Source organism: Taeniopygia guttata, chromosome 2 (genome assembly GCF_048771995.1).
Source record: "Taeniopygia guttata chromosome 2, bTaeGut7.mat, whole genome shotgun sequence".
NCBI lineage: Eukaryota > Metazoa > Chordata > Aves > Passeriformes > Estrildidae > Taeniopygia > Taeniopygia guttata.
This window is the reverse complement of record NC_133026.1, coordinates 148042341-148060703: the sequence shown is the minus strand read 5'-3', so window position 1 is coordinate 148060703 and position 18363 is coordinate 148042341. Positions and strand designations below refer to the sequence as shown.

At 49.5% G+C, this 18363-nt stretch overlaps 1 protein-coding gene across 2 annotated transcripts in view; it reads left to right on the top strand.

The window, feature by feature from the left end:
• Positions 1 to 5040: 5040 nt before the first annotated feature.
• The window catches only part of PTP4A3 (protein tyrosine phosphatase 4A3), a 42065-nt gene continuing 28742 nt past the window's right edge, over positions 5041 to 18363 (top strand). Inside the window, exon 1 of one of the 2 annotated variants that reach the window (XM_030266776.4) lies at positions 5041 to 5210. The gene's annotated coding sequence lies outside the window, so the exon portion shown is untranslated. Of the gene's footprint in view, positions 5211 to 8856; positions 9067 to 18363 lie in introns of those variants that run through there. The other variant, XM_072925062.1, reaches the window with a different exon arrangement.

The following is an 18363-nucleotide window of genomic DNA, read 5'->3' as shown; positions in this document are numbered from 1 at the left end:
TGGGGCAACCAGGTGCCCCACACCAACCTCCCTAAACCAAATGATCAATTCAGCTTCTTTCACCAAAAAGAAAGCACAAAATTTGAGGACAAAAAAAAAAAAAAAAACCATCACCAGGAACTAAAACTCAAAATCTTTATCTGCTACTGTTAGTTAATCCTCCTTTCTGATTGCTGGCTCATGTGCATGGGAATGCAACGTGTATGGTTTCATTTTCTTAATTGCAATCATCCTGCAGACCATCTTCAGGCACGCTGGGGACCACCAGTAGTGCAGGGACTGCATGTGAAGAAGCCCTGCCCTGGGAGACCCATCTGGCCTTCCCTGATGTGGTTAAAATGCCATTCCAGATTGTGGTGCTTGAAAGGATTTAATGATGTTCTCAGCCCAGAGGAGAGCCCTGGACTATGCCCTGTGCCTGAGAAAGCAGGACTGAGCCTCAGCTGTGTAGGAGGGCAGCTATAAGAAACCAGGATATCTGCAGCAGTGGTAGAGCTCCCTTCATAGCCTACCCCATCTCTTTCACACGCAAGTGCAGCCTTGGAGTCTCTGGACCTTGCTTTTTCTGTTCTGAAGCCTTCACTGGCTATTAATACCTGGGGAATCTGTGAAGTAGGCAAACAAGGTTTTGATGAGTGTGGGAAAAAGAAAGGCGTTACCACGTATGAGTGAACTTCAGTTTCGCTCATGTGCTGAATTAGTCAGTACCTTCAAGTGAATTTCAAGTGCTGGTCTAGCTATTGAATGACTCTTCTTGGAGAGCTAAGTGCTCCATTTTTAGCCTCTACTGGAGGAAAACTAAATTGAAAAAATAATATTTGAATCAGAACTATTGCAAAGGCTTTGGGGCTGGGTTTTTTGGTGTGTTGTTTTGGGGTGGTTTGTTTTTTTGGTTTGTTTTTTTTTTTGCATTTTTCAACATTTTTTATCTCTCCCAGAAAGAAAAAAGTAACTAGTACTCAACACACAGCAGTTGCTGGCTGGAGAAATCCAGGTTGCTTGTCATGCCCGTGAATGTGACGTCTGAGTCAGGAAACCTCACTGAGATGTTGCAGCCCCAGAGGAATATGATGTGATAATTGCATCACCAAAGGACCAGAAATATCTGGTGTAGAGGGTCAAGACACAAGCTCCAGTGGCTGAGAAATTCAGTGGAGGACTTGCTCCATTTGAACATTTAGTGGATGGAAAGGAGGTATGAGTGCTGGAACATCAACACTGACATCTCACTGAAGAATTCATGTTTCACTTCCTACCCTGGAGGAGTGGTTCCTCCTGCAACCTTTCCAACCCAGAATTATCACTTTTCTGCTGCTTCCCCCTCTAACACAGTGGCTGTGAGAAGTGCTGTCTGCAGATGGCAAAAAAACAAGAGTTGTTTTTTCCATCAGTTCACTGTTAATGGTGTCCTGGCTTGAAGAAAGTTGAGTTTGGCTGAAATGGAAATGACAGAAGGGGCAGGAAAAGAAAGATTACAGAAATTTAGACAAAGCAGGTGTATGGATTGCATGTCTATCCTTTCTGCAAACACGGAGGCTGCGTGGGCTAGATCCAGGAAAGTGTCCCAGCTGTAATACAAGCACTTTGACAAGCACACATTAAAACATAGCCAGGCTTTCCACTAACACTAAGGCAATCACAGCCCTCTGGGATTAGCATCTGTGCAGAGGTTACAATCCTTCCACATTGCTTTTCAGTGCATTAGGCTGAAAAACATGCTCAAGGATGCTCACGTGCACAGGAGATTGTTGATATTTGTGCTGAAAATCCATTCAAATTCAGAAATTACAGCTAACATGAAGCCTACTTGATCCTCTTAAGGCTGTGACCTGATTGTGGAAACATTTCTCTTTGCTTGTTTTTCTAAAATAAAAAGAAGCAAGGCAGAGGCTTGACTGAAGATGGATTCAGGCTTGCCAGGAGACCTGAAGGTGTTCCTCAGTTGCATTGCCCATCAATTTTTAATGCCTCCATTTCCCCTCCTGTTCACAATGGACAAAAGCTCCCCTAGTCAGGATATTCTCTGATTCTGTGGTGTCCAAGAGCATCAGCCAAACTGGTATGAATTTACACCCCCAGCCAAGAAGCAACACTCCCAGGCACAGCAACCCTTCAGCCTCACCCATGCAAGAGGATCAAGCTGGGTTTGACAGCACTTCTGAGGGAATGTGGTGGAGCCTCATGCTGTTGGCCCTTTTTCTTCTGCCAGAGCTGTCAAGCTGAGGTTGTGCTTGAGCGCTACAATTTGCCATGTGGCATTTCAGATGGGAAGCAAAAGAATGGCTTTGCCAACCACCGCTCTCAGGTTCTTCGCTAAATAAAAAACAGATTCCTGACATTTGCTGTGTCTGAGAGAAAGGTGGGTCTGTCGTTTTCACAAACAATAAAGGATGCAGAAAAACAAACGTATTCCCTCAGAGCCAAGCTCAGTTCCCCATCATGTCTGGGAATCCCCATGGAAGGGAAATGCTGCTCTAACAAGAAAAGATTTGACCAAAAATACCCAACCAAATGAATCAACTGTAACATTTTTCTTTGTGTTTTTTGTTTGTTTGTTTCAGTTCTCAGGTTTTTTAGGGTTTTAAAAAAAGCGGTCACAGGGCAGACTTCTCCATAAGTCCCACCATCACCAGTGTTAGCAGAGGGATCTCTGCCCTCCAGAGCTTTCCCCGGGCTTTGCCAGACTGATTTTAGCACCGCCAAAAGTCACGCTCTGAGTTTTCATTAAAAAAACGTTGATGTGAAAAACAGATAATTTTCTCACTTTGAAAAAGTAGCAGGGAGTCAGACAGCAGAACCTAAATGCCAATAGCAAGGGAAGTCACAGTTTTTTTTCTGTTCTCAGCAGACTTCTTTGCAAGGTGTGAATTTGCTGATGCCTAACCAAGGTTAAACTTATGCTCTGCGTTGAAAGGAGAAGGAGAAGGAGAGAATGAAAATCCCTTTCATCCAGCAGCGCGTTTCAAACTTGCAGACACCAAATGTCTTGAAAATCCTTTGCAATCAATCAACAGATTCCAAAGTTTTTATCCAAGGATCCATTTTATACATTTACACATATAATACCATAGTTACATAAGATTCATAAGTGTTAAGAAATTTTGGTAAATCTCACTTATTTCCTTTATTCTTTTCAAACAGCCATATGCCAAATCAGCCCTTCTCAAGTCCTGCTGGAGGACTTGCTGTAGGTCCTACCAGGTTGGAATGTCAGGGCTGTGTTGTGTAACAGCCTGAAGCTGTGTCAGGGGAGGTTTAGGTTGGGTATTAGGGAAAGGTTCTTCACCCAGAGCATGGCTGAGCATTGGAATGGGATCCTCAGGGAAGCAGTCAGAGCACCAAGACAGACTCTTCACAAAACATTTGCACAACACTCTCAGGTGTGATTTTTGGGGTTGTCCTCTGCAGGGCCAGGAATTGAACTCGATGATCCTTGTGGGTCACTTTCATATGAGGATATTCTATGATCTATGCTTCCAGGTCATCCCTTAACCAGAGAGGAGGACTGTGTACCTTGAACAATGTTCTCAGAAACATAAAGCACTCTCAGATCATTCTGGTTTAGAGGACACCAGCTTAGTGCCTTTCAGGGAAGAAGTAAAAATATCTTTAAAATGCAGTAACATCTGAGGATCTCCTGATATTCATCTCTATGTGTTTGTGTCACATCCCTCTCTGCCTGTGACCCCAAGCCCTCTATTATTCTTTTCATTTTTTGAAGCCCTTGGCTGCCTCTGCAGCGACTTCTGCTAAGACAGTCCTCAACAAGTTAGAAATAAATGAAAACTTGTCATGGAGTCATGTGGTCTGCTCCCGTTCCTTTGAATTTATGGTGGTTCTTTACACCACAGATCTAGACACGGGTTGTAGACACAAAGGTTGACAACCTGAGGTGAGGGCCTTGGCTGTAAATGACAACAGCTCCTGAATTGTGCCAGCTTGAGTCCGTGACACACTGGGTGACCCCTGTGCCTCACACCAACTCAGAACCACTAATGGGAGATGTTAAATATATCCTGTACAGCCTCATGAATGAGCAGCCTCCGCCCTTCATCTGTCAGGGGGACTAAGGGCATCTCCCCCAGAGGACAGGGGACACTGCTGCACTAAACCCAAGCCTGTGCTGTCTCCCCTTGACTCTGCCCACAGACTCATCTTTGTCTTCCTCAGCTTCCTCTTTGTCATCTTTGTTTTCTCCTTCTTCTTCTCCTTCCTCTTTCTTCTCCCTCCTCCATCTTCCTCTTCTTTCTCCTCATCTTCTTTCTCCTCTTCCTCTTTCTCATCAATTTTTTTTTATATTTATCTTCTTCCTTCATCATCTTCTGCTTCCTCCTCTTCCTTAGTTTCCTCCTCCTCTTCCTCCTTGCCATCACCATTTTCTTTCTTCTTCCCCTTCTTCCCCCTCCTCTTCCTCCTCATCACCTTCATTTTCTTCTTCTTACAATCATAGAATCACAGAATATTTTGGGTTGGAAGTGATCTCAAAGGTCATCCAGCTCCAACACCCTCCCATGGACAGGAACAACTTCCACTATCCCAGGTTGCTCCAAGCCCCATCCAGCCTGGCCTTGGACATTTCCAGGGATGAGGCAACCACAGCTCCTTTGGGCAACCTGCACTAATGCCTCACCACTCTCACAGGGAAGAGTTTTTTTCCTAATATCCCATCTAAACCTGCCTTTTGCAGCTTAAAGCAATTCTTGCTTCTCCTGTCACTCCAGCCCTTTGTCCAAAGTCCCTCTCCAGCTCTCTTGGAGTCCCTTTAGGCAACGTAAGGGGATCTAAGTTCTCTCTGGAGCCTTCTCTTCTCCAGGCTGAACACCCCCAGCTCTCGCAGCCTGTTTCCACAGCAGAGCGGCTCCAGCGCAGTTCGTCCATTTCTTTCCCTTTCCCCTTCCCGCACGGTCCCCTCAGCCTTAGCCCCGCCCACTCCTTCAAGCCCCGCCCCTCTCCAGCCCCGCCCACACCCACGCCAGACCACGCCCCCTACGCCGTCTGCTCCCTCCGCATTGGTTCCCGCGGACGCCACGTGACGCGGCGGCGGCGCGCGCGGGGGCGGGGCCGGGTGCGCGGGTGCGCTCGGGGCGGTGGCGGCGGCTGCGTCTGCATGTGCGGCGGGAGCGGGAGCGGAGCGGGACCGGCCGGGCGGCGAGCGGAGCCGGGCGCGGGGCGAGCGCAGCCCAGACCAGCCGAGCGGAGCCGGCGGGCAGGTCAGTGCGCGGGCGGGAAGGCGGGAGGGCGAGGGGAAGCGGCGGCGGTGGCCGCACGTGGGTCCGCCCGCTCAACAATGCGGGCGGGAGGGCTCCGTGCGCCGCCGGCTGCGGGGCCAGCGCGGCGTGCGGAGGAGGCTGCGCCCTGCGATGTCCCTCCGGAGCGGGGTGATGGCTCCGCTGCTGCCATCCCGGGGCTCTGGCGGGGGGGCAGCAGCGTGCGTGACCCCCCGGCGAGGCTACAGCGCGTTCAGATTGAACCCGAAATTAAGGGAGGGCAGCTGCAGCCCCGGTGTGCGGGGGTCACGCACGCTGCTTCCCCCCGCCGGAGCCCACGCGCGGTGCCGCAGTCCCGCACCGCATGTGCGGGCACGGAGCATCCCGGCAGAGCCCATCCCGCCGCGCTCCGTGGGTGGGATGCAGCGTGGGCACCCTCAGGGCTCCACGGGGCCTCTCCGCCCCCGTCCGGGACCGGACGCGGCGATCGGTGTCACCGGGGGCCCAAGGGGGGAGCGCCGGGTTCCAGGCTGTCCGGGCTCGCCATCCCTAAGGATGTTTCCGAACGGGGCTGCCCTGCAGCGGTAGTGCGGCAGGGATGGCCCCTCCTGGGTCGTGTTCGGAGCAGGCTGCCGAGGGAAGTGCTGGAATCGCCATCCCCGGAGGTGTTCAGGGAACATGTGGCTATGGCACTTGGTGACATGGTTCAGTGGTGAAAATGGTGGTGGTGGTGCATTGATGGTTGCAATTGGTGATCTTGGAGGTCTTTTCCAACCTGGATGATTCACTGATTCCGTATTTGAGCATGTCTCCTTAGGCTAACAAGCCATTCCTGGCCTTGCTATGGCGTGGGGTCTTGGGAATGCCAGTAGTTCCCATTTTCTGGGCAGGCAGGTACGTAGCAGGAGGACACCCCATGCCATGCCTTTCTCTGCCGTAGGTGAAGTGGATTTTTGCATGCAACTGAAATTACTAATCCAGGCAATTAGCTGGAATCTGTCAAGTTTGTACCGCTGCCAGTTTCTCTAGTTCATTTGGTTACAGCTTTATCTTTCTGCTCAAAAGAGCTGAAATGTAAACGGGGCAACCGAGTGTCTGGAGCTGCTGGGTTGAGTTTATGTGCATCCTTCTGGCCAAAGGAGGATCAGCAAGAAAACTGAGCCTTAATGAAGTCGTATGTTTATTGGCAGCAGTGGAAAAAGGGGAAGGGGGATAAATGGGGCTGGTGGCTTGTTTGTGTACAGAATGTCATGAATCTCCCTACCAGGTTGTGAGCTGCATTTAAATTCCACTGTTACAAGGATCACTGATGATTTTTTTTATCACATCATTGCTGACAGCATACGTTAAAAATGCTGCAGGTGGATTTAAAGCTGAGGGCCTTGTGGAATCACCAATGTTCTGCACTAATATTTGTACACATCCAGGGACTTAACAGTGTGTTGTCACTTGGCCTCAGAGTTAACTGCCCAGATGCTGGCTGGCAGGGGTTGATTCAGCATGGTCCCTGACACAGCCACTTTTTGGGGATCTCAGCTGCCACCAAATTTGCCAATTGGGTAAGTGAAGTGACTTTTAGTCTTTCATAAGTGGCCCAACCTGAAATTTGTTCCTTTTGGGAATAATACAACTTTTATTTTTGTTTGCTTCTGTCCAAGGTGTATGCCATGAGCCATCACCCTGTTGGCTCTGCTTCAGGAGATGGCTGCTTGCAGAAGCAAAAGGCTTTTGTTACAGCTATTTTATTTTTATGTGTGCCTTGATAGCTCAAAAATCACTCAGCTTCCAGTCAAGGCAATCCTGGGTAAGAAGCATCCACTGGGATTTGCCTGTTAAGTGAATTTCTTTGATTTGACGGCAGAAGTGCCCAGAGAGACATCAAAAACCTCAACATTAGAGCGTGTTTCCAGCTTCATCATCCCCTACAAGACATGGAAATCAGTGGCTTGAAATCCATCATCACTTGATTTTAAAATAGCAAACAGTAAACATCATCTCCTATCAATAACTTTAATTATGGTTTGGGTTTTGTCTCAAATAGACACACATTGTCATAGGGAATCAAAGTTTAGCATCCAGACGTGCTCAGTGGGGTGGTAGCGTCTTTGGACAGGGTGTAACACGCTTTTATAGCATAAATTAAAATAAAAAAGGGGTTTAGCAGCGTAGCAGGCTGTTGTGTAAGAAAACTGCCAACTTTTGGGCTGAGACTGCGTGGTTTCTGGGCATCGTGTGCTGCGGCGTGCTGGCGGGTGGTGTTCCCGGGCGGCTTTGGACGGGGAGAGCGAATTTGACCACTCTACAGCTGAACCCTGACGGAGTTTTTCAACCATAAAATGAAGTGCAGAGGAGGCTTTGTGTGTGCCACGGATAGCGAAACCGAAAGCAAAAATAAACACCCGCGAAAGCTGGGTTTTTTTGGTCATTGACAGAAAAGGAAAGTGCCGGTCTAGGGGAGGGTGTGAAGTCCCGTGTTCCTTACGCTCCTAATCTGGAAAATACAGACTGTGGCACATGGCAGCAGCGTGTGTGGCTAATTTTACATCTTGTCATTTTCCCTTTCCGATTTAACCCAAAATTAAGGAAGGGAAGCAGCACCCACTGGCCTATTAAATGTTCATTTTTGCCAAGTTACACCACTTTGCGAACACGAGACACGACCGGATTCCTGTGGCAAAGAGCCCTTAAAATTTCAACAGCTCTACCTATAAATATAGTCACCATGAAAGGCAATCCGGCTTTAAAAGAAAAAAAAAAAGCAACCATGCTCTTTTTTTAGTCCCACTGTATCTGCTTGACTTTAGTGCCATGCGATGCATCTCCAGCCGGGCGATGAAGCCGAGGTGGTATGGAACATTCAGTCTCCTGATTCCTCTTGCTAATTGTGGGAAGAATGGGTGCAAGCAGAGAAAAAAAAATTGTTTTACTTGTCCTGAAGATTTTTGGGGATGGGACAGTGGGGCTGGATCTCTGCATCCACATCGTGGCCTTTTGCAGAGGGACCTTTGGTGATTGCTTGGTCCTGGTGAGTTCCTGGGAGCTGCTGCACTGTGGGGCAGTACAGGATGCAGCCTGAAGCATCCCTTGGCTCTAAAGCAATGTCCCAGATTAAAATTAAAGGGGAAAAAAATAAAGAAAGAAGCTGGCTGCCACCTCACCCCAGAGGTGTCTGGGCTCACCCACTGGTCTCTGATGCAAGCACAGCAGCTCAGGGAGCTCAAGGGCTGCTTTTGGACATGCCCAGGGTTGCCCAGGGACAGGCTGGCCTCGGGAGCAGGTACAGCATGTTCTGGGCACTCCTCCAGGCCAATGGGACCCCCCACCAGCCCCAGATGATGTAGTGGGGTGATGGCCACTGGCACATCCTGGTAGAGAAGACAGCACTGCCTGCAGGGCTGGGATTTAGGAGAAGCTGCAAGGGAGGATGGTTTTGCAGCTTAGTGATGCTTTTCAGTGTGCCCTACGCTTGCATGGCAGAAATCCACCTTTGTGGTCAGAGCAGCTGGGTCACCTTGCAGTGCCAAAACCTGCTGGGTATGGTTGGGATGGGGCACGGGCTGGGAAGCGTGTGGGAGTGGGGCGGGAGAGCTCGGCACAGGGAATTGCTGCGTGTGCACTTGGGCGAAGTGCTGAGCCTGGGCTGCGCGGGAGCTGCAGACAGAACCCACACGTGACGTCTGAATTTCAGATGATTGCTGGACCACTTTGCCAACAGCCTCTCGCAGCTCATCAGCTGCAATATCGCTTCTTCTTTTCCCTATTTTTTTTTTATTTCCTTTCCCCTTCCCCACCCTGCCTGTTTTCTAAGCCCAAGCAGGAGGGATGAATACGACACCGAGGGTGGCTGCAGCTGCGCAGGGTTTGTATCCAAATGGTTTCCTGGAAGGCAAGTTTTTATGTTGTTTTTCAATCTTAAAAATATTTTTACAGCGAGTGTCTCGTATCGGGGCTGTTTGGTTGTCAGGTTTAGTTTCCCATGACATGGAGGGAGGGGAAGGAGGGGCTGGGTGCTGCTTTATGTGCAGATCTCTCTGCAGCGGTATCACTGCCTACTGATGGTAAATGTGTTCCCTCTCATCTCTGTGATAGCTCTCGGAGATTTCCTCTTTTACGTCACTGCAGTTAATAAGATGTTTAACTTGGGAGCTGGGGGCGATGTGCTGTGCTATCGTGTTGCAAGGAACAGGGGGGGATGGCGAGTTCCTGCGCAGACTTGAGCTGGGAAGATCATATCAATGCTGCGGAGAACAGCTGGGTTTGGAGTCAAACCATTGCCTTTCCCCTTAATGAACCTGACCTGGCTGCATCTCATTTTTTTATCATTATTTTCCATCTTATACTGAGAAAGGCAAGTCAATCCTCTCTGTCTGCTGCATTGCTGGAGTCAAGGATGCACCTTGATTTTTTTAAGCAGATTGTGTCTGTGTGGCTGGACTTAGCTCTTTTTTTCCTCTTTTTTGGGGACCACTGAAGCATTTCATGAGAGCACCTGATGACTATTTGTGGTGATGCTGCAGGTGCAGTAATTGCAGAGCCGGAGCCCTCTCCAGGAAAGTCCTTGACTGTGTGTTTGTGTCACTGGTTGATTATAGAGTTAAGAAAGTGTTGCTGTTGTACATGCCTTGACCAGGAATAGCCTCCCTCCTGCCACAGTTTGCAAGGCCAGCTCATCGAGGGCAGGCGAGTTGGTCAATAAACGCTCCAAGCAGCACCCGAGGGAGTTGTGAACCAAAATGGGAACACTTGTGTCCTTCAGCTCCTCCTTCCTTGCCAAATTGTTTTCTTCCCCCAGTTCCTTCTCCAACTCGACACTCAAACCTTCTTCGTTCTGCTGTGTTTTTCCACAAATGTTTTTCAAGCGTGACAGCAGAGAGAAGAAAGCCATGCAGGGGGCTGATGCTTATCAGGCCAACCCTTGCCTGTGGCTTTGGGGGCCCCTTCACTTCAGTGAAGGACTTGGTGCCTGCAGGTGGGTTCACATCTGGCAGCTGGTGGGCTTGGAGTTGCTTCTTTCTGCCACTAGACCCAACCCAGCCACCTGCACCTATTCCAGGGCTCCCAGCTCATCCCCAGGGCTTGAGACAGGCGGGCTGGCCGTGGCATCCTTGTGTAGATGTGGAGGGGAGAAGGGCTCCATAACCCTTTCAGACAAATAAGGACATGGAAGGTTTGCAGGAGGAGCAACCACATCTCTGATGGTGGCATTTTCCAACCTTCCATCAGGACCTGTCGCTCGCAGTCCTGATGACATTTATTTAGCTGCTGACTTGCTGTCACTGATTTTGCTCAGTAACCCTTTTCAAGACTAAAATGCTACTTAAAAAACAACATGCCACCAACACATTGGGATGCTGATTGAGTGTTTGGGAGGCTCATAGCCTTTCCCCAGTTCTGCTTTTGCTCTGGGGAGGAAGCAGCATGGTTGGGTGCAATTTTAAACCCTGTTGGGAGCAGGATCTTAAAAGATAACCCTCACATCAAACTCACACCCTCACTGCTGGATGTTGGAGTTAATTTTTCTTGCTCCTGCCATGCACACCCCTCTCTGTGCTTTTGCTGCGAGCTGAGACAAGGGGAATTTTGGGTGCAACTCCAGGCAGTGCTGGCTCGGCACATGTCCCCAAGCGTCCCAGCTGGGCGGCTGCCCGGGGCCCCCTTCATGCAAACGGGGTCAGCAGCTGGGAAATAGCAGAGCAAAGTGCCTCCCTGGTAATTCCCAGCTGCCGTTAAAGCAGCTTTAAAATAAATTCCCTCAAAGAGCAATTCCAAGTATTTGAGGGTTTGAACTTTTCCGGAGAAGGGTTTGGGAGCTGCCGGCTACCGCGCTGCACCCTGGCACACCAGGGAAAGGCGCCAGGGCAATTGCCCTAATTATCCCAACATCTAAAAAACACTTTTTTGATGTCTATATGATGTTCATTTATTGGCTGTATGTGCAACACAACTGTTGGAAATGGGGCACTGCTGGAAGCAAAGTTGTGCTAAACTGGGGAGATGGGTGGCTGGGCAATGTCCTGGGCTAGAGGCAATGCCCAAGGCTCAGTGACCCTCGCTGTGCCATCCTACCTGGCCATCCTACCTGGCCACCAGCCTTACCCAGGGATGCAGCACGGCTGGGTGCCCCTGGCTGCACATTCCACGGCCAGCTCTGCTTGGTAACGTGGGCACAACAGAAAACAAACTTTGCAGCAAGCTTTGCTCTCCCAGAGCCCCTGAAGCTTGCTTAAAAAAAAAAAAAAATTACTTTGGAGCAATGTGGTCTTTCTTTTTCTCATGCTCATGAAAATTCTCATACCAAACCAGTAACCTCCACTGCCCCCGGTTCATTACTTTTTAAGGTGGTGTTAGGGGGCATTTAAGGAAAGGCTTGTTTCATCCTCTGTGTCCCTTCCTCTCCTACATCCCATCATGGCAAATTATAGCTTCATCCATGCTTGTGTGACAGGCACTAAAAGGGGGAGGTTTGGTCAACAAACTGGAAAGCTGGTCTCATCCCTGAAAGGCTCTGGATGTCCCTGTGCTGGTGCTCCCCAGGGTGATGTGTTGCTGCATCCCGACTGGTGCAACTTTTTGGTCACGGGAATGTCCCTGTGAGGCTGAGTACCCCAAGCTGGGGACAGCCAAGCTTTTCCCTGGAGAGACAGTTCTGGGCTCTTGCCCAAGTCCCCTCACCAGGACCCTGGCACCAGTGCAAGTGCAGCCAGGCTGAAGGCTGGTGATTAAACCCATGATCCAGGTCACTCCTGCCCTTCTCAGTGCCCCAAAAAATAAGGATGCTGATAGCAAGACTACATCCAGCTAGGGACGTTGCACTTCTCTGAGCGGTTCAGCAGGTTTGGGGATGAGCTGAGCTAATTTGGGGTAAAACCACCCTATAAAAAAACATTGCAGCAGGGGGTTCTTCCAAACGCACCCTTCATTGCCGTGGCTGAGTTGTTCCTAGCTGAAACAGATTTTGTTCATGGGCTGACCTTTACTCTGGCTTCTTACTGACTTTCTATCATATATGTAATTTTTAAATAATTTTTTTTTTTCTGTGTGGACATGACAGAGCTGTCTCCTGAGGTGGCAGAGAACACATCTTGCCTCTTAAGGACAGGTAGGGAAACCTGTACATGGCACAGAGAGATTTGCTGTGGATGGGACAGCACTGGGTTGTACCCAACCCAAAGTTGCATCCCCTGGACCACGCACTTAGCTCTTTTTTTTTTTTTTTTTTTCCCTCTCCTCCCAAACTAATCCCTCCAGCTCCTTAGGCTTTTTTGTTGTTGTTGTTGTTGCTCCTCTCTGAATTCCTTCTAATTTGCAGGCTCACTGCCAGCATCCAACGCGCTATAAAAAGGAGACTTGTTCTTCAAGCTTCCCTCTGGTACAGAGCGTTTGCACAAATAGCAACACGCTTGACAAGTAGGTCTGATTCCCCCTGCTATTACCGAAATGCTCGTAGGGTGCTCGGGGAGTAGAGCTGCTGTCTCAAGACGAGCCAAGCTGAATTTCACACAGGGCCCTGAGCCCAATTCCCAGCCGGTGTTTAAGCTCCTGTCAGCTGGAAAAACGGAGCTGTGCATTTTTATTTTCCTCCCCGTGCAGCTTCCCTCTGTCTCGGAGAGCGAGCGGGTGCGGTTGCATCCCTCCGTATCCCGCCAGCACAGGTGGGATGTGGCTGCAGACCCATGCCTTGCTGAAGGCAGCCCCAGGGCCACCACCAGTTTTTGGCTGGTCCTCCCCTGCTGTTACAAGCAGCCATGACACAAACCCCCTGCCAGCTTCCTTCTTAAAACTAATGAGCTGTTTGACCCTGGCAAGTCCTCTGGGAAAGCTGTTGCCAGAGCCTTGCTGCTCGCACGGATACAAACTGCTCTCATTTCCAACTTAAATTTATTTGTGGATGACTCGTACCCATTTGGCCTTGTTCTTCTTGTACCCGCACTGGCTTTTAGCTTGGATGGCTCCTTTCCCTGCTCTGGTATTTATCCTCTGGCAGGCTCTACCAAGTACTGTGGGTCTGCCAACCTAAATAACCCCAGAGCTCCTGGTGGAGCATGGCTGGAAGGGGTGTAAGAGCATCTAGGTTTCCTCATTGCTGCAGTGGAGACAGACCCAGCAACTTCATTTACAGCTCACCCACTGAGAAGGAAGATCCACCATGCTGCCTCCCAGCCTGCAGAAGGACAACCCCAACCATCCTCTCCACTGACAAAGGCCCTCCGATTTGAAACCATTATCTAATTTCATTAGCACACTTCTCTTTTGCAATGCAAATGCATCTTCTTTTGGCAGGAGTTGTTTTTTTTTTCCTGGTGCAGTCTTCAGTAGCACTTTTCCCTCTCCTTTCTGGTAGTGCCAGGGCTCGTGTTTCTGCCCTTGCTAATCTCAGCCCTGGTGTTGAGGAGCAGACATTTCCCATGCACAGCTGCGCCAGGCGCTTTGCTCAAAGGCTGAAGTGGATTTAAAATGTGAAAGTTCATCAGGTCAAAATACACACATGGCTCCTTACCACTGGTCCCCTTTTGGAGGTGTAGAACTATCCAGGATGGTATGGGAAGAGCTGCAAGGTGTTTGCTTTCTCCCCAGGATGATAATTTTTCACCATACTTTTCTCTGCTGCATCTTTTCCGTGGGTTTTATTTGCCTTTTATGTGCTTTCTTTGGGATCTCTGTGCTTATTCCTGGTGATGCTGAGATACTAGCTGATCCATCCCAATTTTGACCTCTGCTTTCACCTTGGCAGACAGAACTTGACTGGTACCTTTGATGGAAGAAAGAATGCTCCAGGTGCCATCAGTCACCAGCTCCTTATTTCCTCCAAGTTTCCCTTTAGTTAAGAACCTTTTTTTTCTTTTTTCCTTCTGTCCATTCTAAACTGCACCAGTGTGTCTATTTGAGGCAGGATTTCATATTCCCCTGCAGTGTCCTTCCATCATTCTGTGCCCTCATTAAACCACGCGTAAATTGGCATCACTGAGGAGGAGCTGGCCTCTGCAGTTATTAGCAGGATTATTCTCATCTCCCATTTCCAGTGGAGCTGCTGGGCTGGTGTAACACAATTCCCACTAATGCTCATCTCCACTGTCAGGGAGAGCGATGCTGATGGGGCACTGAGCATCAGCAGCAGGTACCAGGAGGAAACCAGCAGACCCCATCGCATCTTTCCACGTTAAGTGATTTTTGACCCCCAGCTCCTCTCCTCCAGGCCATGGTTGTTTAGCACAGCATGCTGGGCAATAATTTCCCCTCCTGAATCTTTTCTGAGCAGCCCCATGGGCTCCTTCACAGCTGCAGCTCCAGCACAGGAGTCCATCATATCCTGGGCTCATCGCTGGGTTTGCTTTGTGCATCGCGTTTTCTCGCTGCCTAAATCAGCATCCACAGCTTCCAGCACTCAGAGTGGGTACAGCTGGGCATTTTCGGCCTGCAGTGGATCTTACTTGTTCCTCTCTCCCTATTTATTTGATTTCTCACTGTATTTAAAAGAGAGGTCAGCATGTGTTTTGCAACCTTCTCCTCCTGTTACTAATTTCTTAGAAACAAAGGGGAAGGAACCACAAGCAATAAAGAGCCTGATGTTTGAGGACTGGCTGTTTATTTGTCAAAGCTAGAAATGCACTGACTGAAGAGGACAAGGGAAAATCTCCATGCAGATGTACTTCATTTAAGTTTAAGCTCGTGTAGGTCAGATTTGGGGGGGAGGTGGGGTGTGGATTTCCTCCTGCTGCAGTTTTAGATAGAACTGTTATCAGTGCTATTACTGCAAATTGCACCTTAATTTTGCCTTCTGCGCCTCATTTTTTCACCCCACAGCCTGACTTTCCTGCACCATACCTATCTGATGCTGGGGGAGCAGCAGTGCCCATCTCAGTGGCATCGTGGCACCCCATGCAGTGGGATTGGATTGCACAGGCTGATGGCAAGTGGGTGGCAGTAAGCCAGTCCTAAGGGTGCAAATGCTGCCAAGGAGGCTGGGACTGGCCATCAGCTGCTGGGAAGAGGGGATGAGGAGCAGCAGGGTGGCTCAGATGCCAAAGCCAAAGAGGCTCAGAAGCCAAACAGGGACAAAAATAGGTGTCTGGGTCATTCAGGATGGTTTGAGGACCACTTAAGATCTTTTTCCTTGGAAGCAGCAATTACCAGATGAAAGGGAATGTCTTCAAGCAGATATTTTGGAGCATCTGGTTTGTATTTGGCGTGTTCACTCGGGGAAGCAGCGAAGGCTGGAAGGCTGCTGGGTGGGTTGGTGGCAGGGTGGGGCAGAGGGTGTCCTTCAGGGGATGAGTCTGGTCGCTTACGAAATGCATTTTGACACCAGGAGCATTCCCGCATCTCTCCTCCTTTTTGGACTGCATTGTCAATAACTTTCCAAAGCGTTAATGCAGAGTATGAGCTGGATTTCTGTTCATGGGAGGTTAAGGGGTGTCCCACATGAAGGAGCAAATAGGGGGATGCACACGTGGTTTTCTTTTTAGGTTTCGCCCTTCCTCGCTACAGAGGAGGCATTGGCATGTAATTACCGCCAGCTTTAATCCAGCCAGACCAACTGCCTTTCTGGCAAACCCAAATACAATAGGAGCCAAAGGTTATTGCATGCCCTAAATAAAACCATTACAGCCCTGGGGCCTCACCCAAGCCCAGACCGCAAAGCATCCAGGACCGGCTCCATTCAGTTTTTCTGAGTCTGGAAGATTTGGTTTGATGGCAATGACCCATAATTTTTTTTTTTTTTTTTTTTCTTACTTCCGCCCTGCAAAGCCACCTGCACACTTGCAACCACTGTGGCACCTGCCAGGAGCAGCACATCTGGCCAGCATTAGCGAGCTTGCCAGGGATGCACTTGGTTCAGTCTTTCCTTGCTAAAATCATTAGTGGCTTTAATTGAAAGCAGAGGTGGGTGAAGGCACGTCACACAGCGTGCACGGCTCAGCCCAGCACGCGTCTGTGACCAGCGTCCTCTCAAACTGCTGCCAGATACAGCCCCATGTTCTGCCCATCCATGGGATGGACTGAGATTTCAGGCACACATAAGGACCCGTGTGGCCTGGAGGAGCCACCCAGGAGCCAGTGCACCCCACACTGTGCTCTTCTCCCAGTTACTGCTCCAAACTGGGATTTACTCTGAAACCTGAAGGGTTTTACTCTCTATCCATAAGCAAATACAGTTCAAAGTGATGCAAATGTATGACCTCACCCAGATCTCAAGAGGTAAATATTGCATCACAATGAGTACACCCCATATCCTGAGTCCATCCTGATGCAGGGGCAGCCAGGCCAGGGAGGAGGTATATGGTGGGAAAGGCTTTCTCCTCACCTCCCAGTTTAATTATTGGTGTCTCATGTTTGCAGCATGATGGACACTGGTCCTGCCTCTGTGCAAGGCTGCTTTGGCTCCTGACATCCCCACAGAGCTGCCATCAGGGAGAAATTGCATTTCACAACCCTTCTTTCCAGGCTCCCACAAGATTACTGGAGGGAGAGGAATGTGCTGAAGAAAATATCCCAACTGCTGTTAAAAGGCACAGCTTTCCCTACCCCTTTCTGGGATGGCCATTCCTTCCCTGAACCAGACACCCTCCTCCAGCTGGCAGCACCCATCGAGCCAGCACTGTGTCACCTCCCCATATCACCCTGGGGTGTCTTTGCCCTCCTGGCCTCCCCTTCATATGCAAATAATTGAAATTGTGATAAGCAAGCTCTTTTATGAAGAAATTCTGCTTTTCCATAGAAGTGCTCCTGGGACAGAGTTCAGCCACTTTATATCTGGGCAGTAAATCTCCAGACTCTCTAGGGCACACCCGCCACACAAGGCAGTAATGGGCCTGCCAGATGCTGTTCTGTCTGCGTGAAGAGCTCGCCAGCCAGTGCAGCATCTGTTAATCATTTGCCAGGAGAGTCAAGGCAGTGAGGGAGTCTCAAGTTGAATCCCTTTTGGCCTATCCTTTTGAATCTGGAGCTGAAACAACCTGTGAGCTGCAGCAGCCTGTGATCCTGGGCTGAGAGATGCATCCCACACATCTCATGAGGAAGGTGATAAATCTTTCTCCTTGGTCCTTCTTCTAAGAGGCATAAAATCCTCGCCAGTCCAAGGCTAAGGTAGCCCTTTTCCTTGATCCCACTCATCTGCTTTTGCTTCAAAATCCTGTGAGCATCAGATGCTGAGATGTGGTCCTGGGCAGTGAAAAGCACTGGGGAATCTTGAACTGGTTTGGTATTGAGTCATTTCTTCCTGGGTGATGGCATATGGACAAGGCTGAAAGTGGGGATGGCTTTCTCTCTTCTCTGTTGAGTCTTCTTTCAATATTCCACAATCCCAGTCCAGGCATTTTGCCTCCAGCAAGTAAAACACCTCCAGGTTCTCTGCAGAAGGTACTGTTGCACCTGGGGGCGATGGTTGGGATGTTGCACTCGTTCTGATTTCTCTCCCAGGCTAATTACAAACCTCTTGGACTCTCTCAGGTGGCTTTGGCAAGTGCTCTGCTTTTCTAGTGCCAGTGCCAGGGAGCCCTGGCCACAGCCATCAAGTCTTTCCCCAACTATTAGAAAGCAGTTACACTCCTTGTGTGTCTTTTCACTGCCGGAAGCTGGTAACTGGATGGATCCTACACAAATAAACTTCTCTAGGGCAGAGAATCAAAATATCCCTGGGCTTGTTTGGTGGGAAAAGGTTAACCAGCGTGAAGTCTATGAATTGCTGCTGACCAGACTTTGTTGACAAAATACAGTTATTAATTGGATTTGCAGGCAAACTGCCTGGGGATGTTTAGAAGGAACTTGTCCATCGCAAGGGCCGAGATCTCCCTGGGAGAAGATCTGTCTGGGCTCTTTGGAGATGCACCTAGGCCTTAGCCGTGGCTCTGGTTTGGGGTTTTGTTGTTGAGGATAAGATGTGTCAGGGTCTCAGTCTCCCACACTGGCCATGGGGCCACACAGATTCACCAACAGCAGAGCTGTAGCAGAGAAGGGACACGAGGAGCCTGTCAAGAAGCCTGGGACCAGGTGACTGAAATGGTCTCCTGATCTGCTGGAAGGCCTCCTTGCTCATTGCAGGAGTAAATACTGTTGGACTAGACAACATTTGAAGTTCTTTTCCAACCCAAACCATTCTGTGATTTTTGTGATGACTCTAACGAGGCTCCTGGGACCCTGAATTCAGATTTCTATTCTC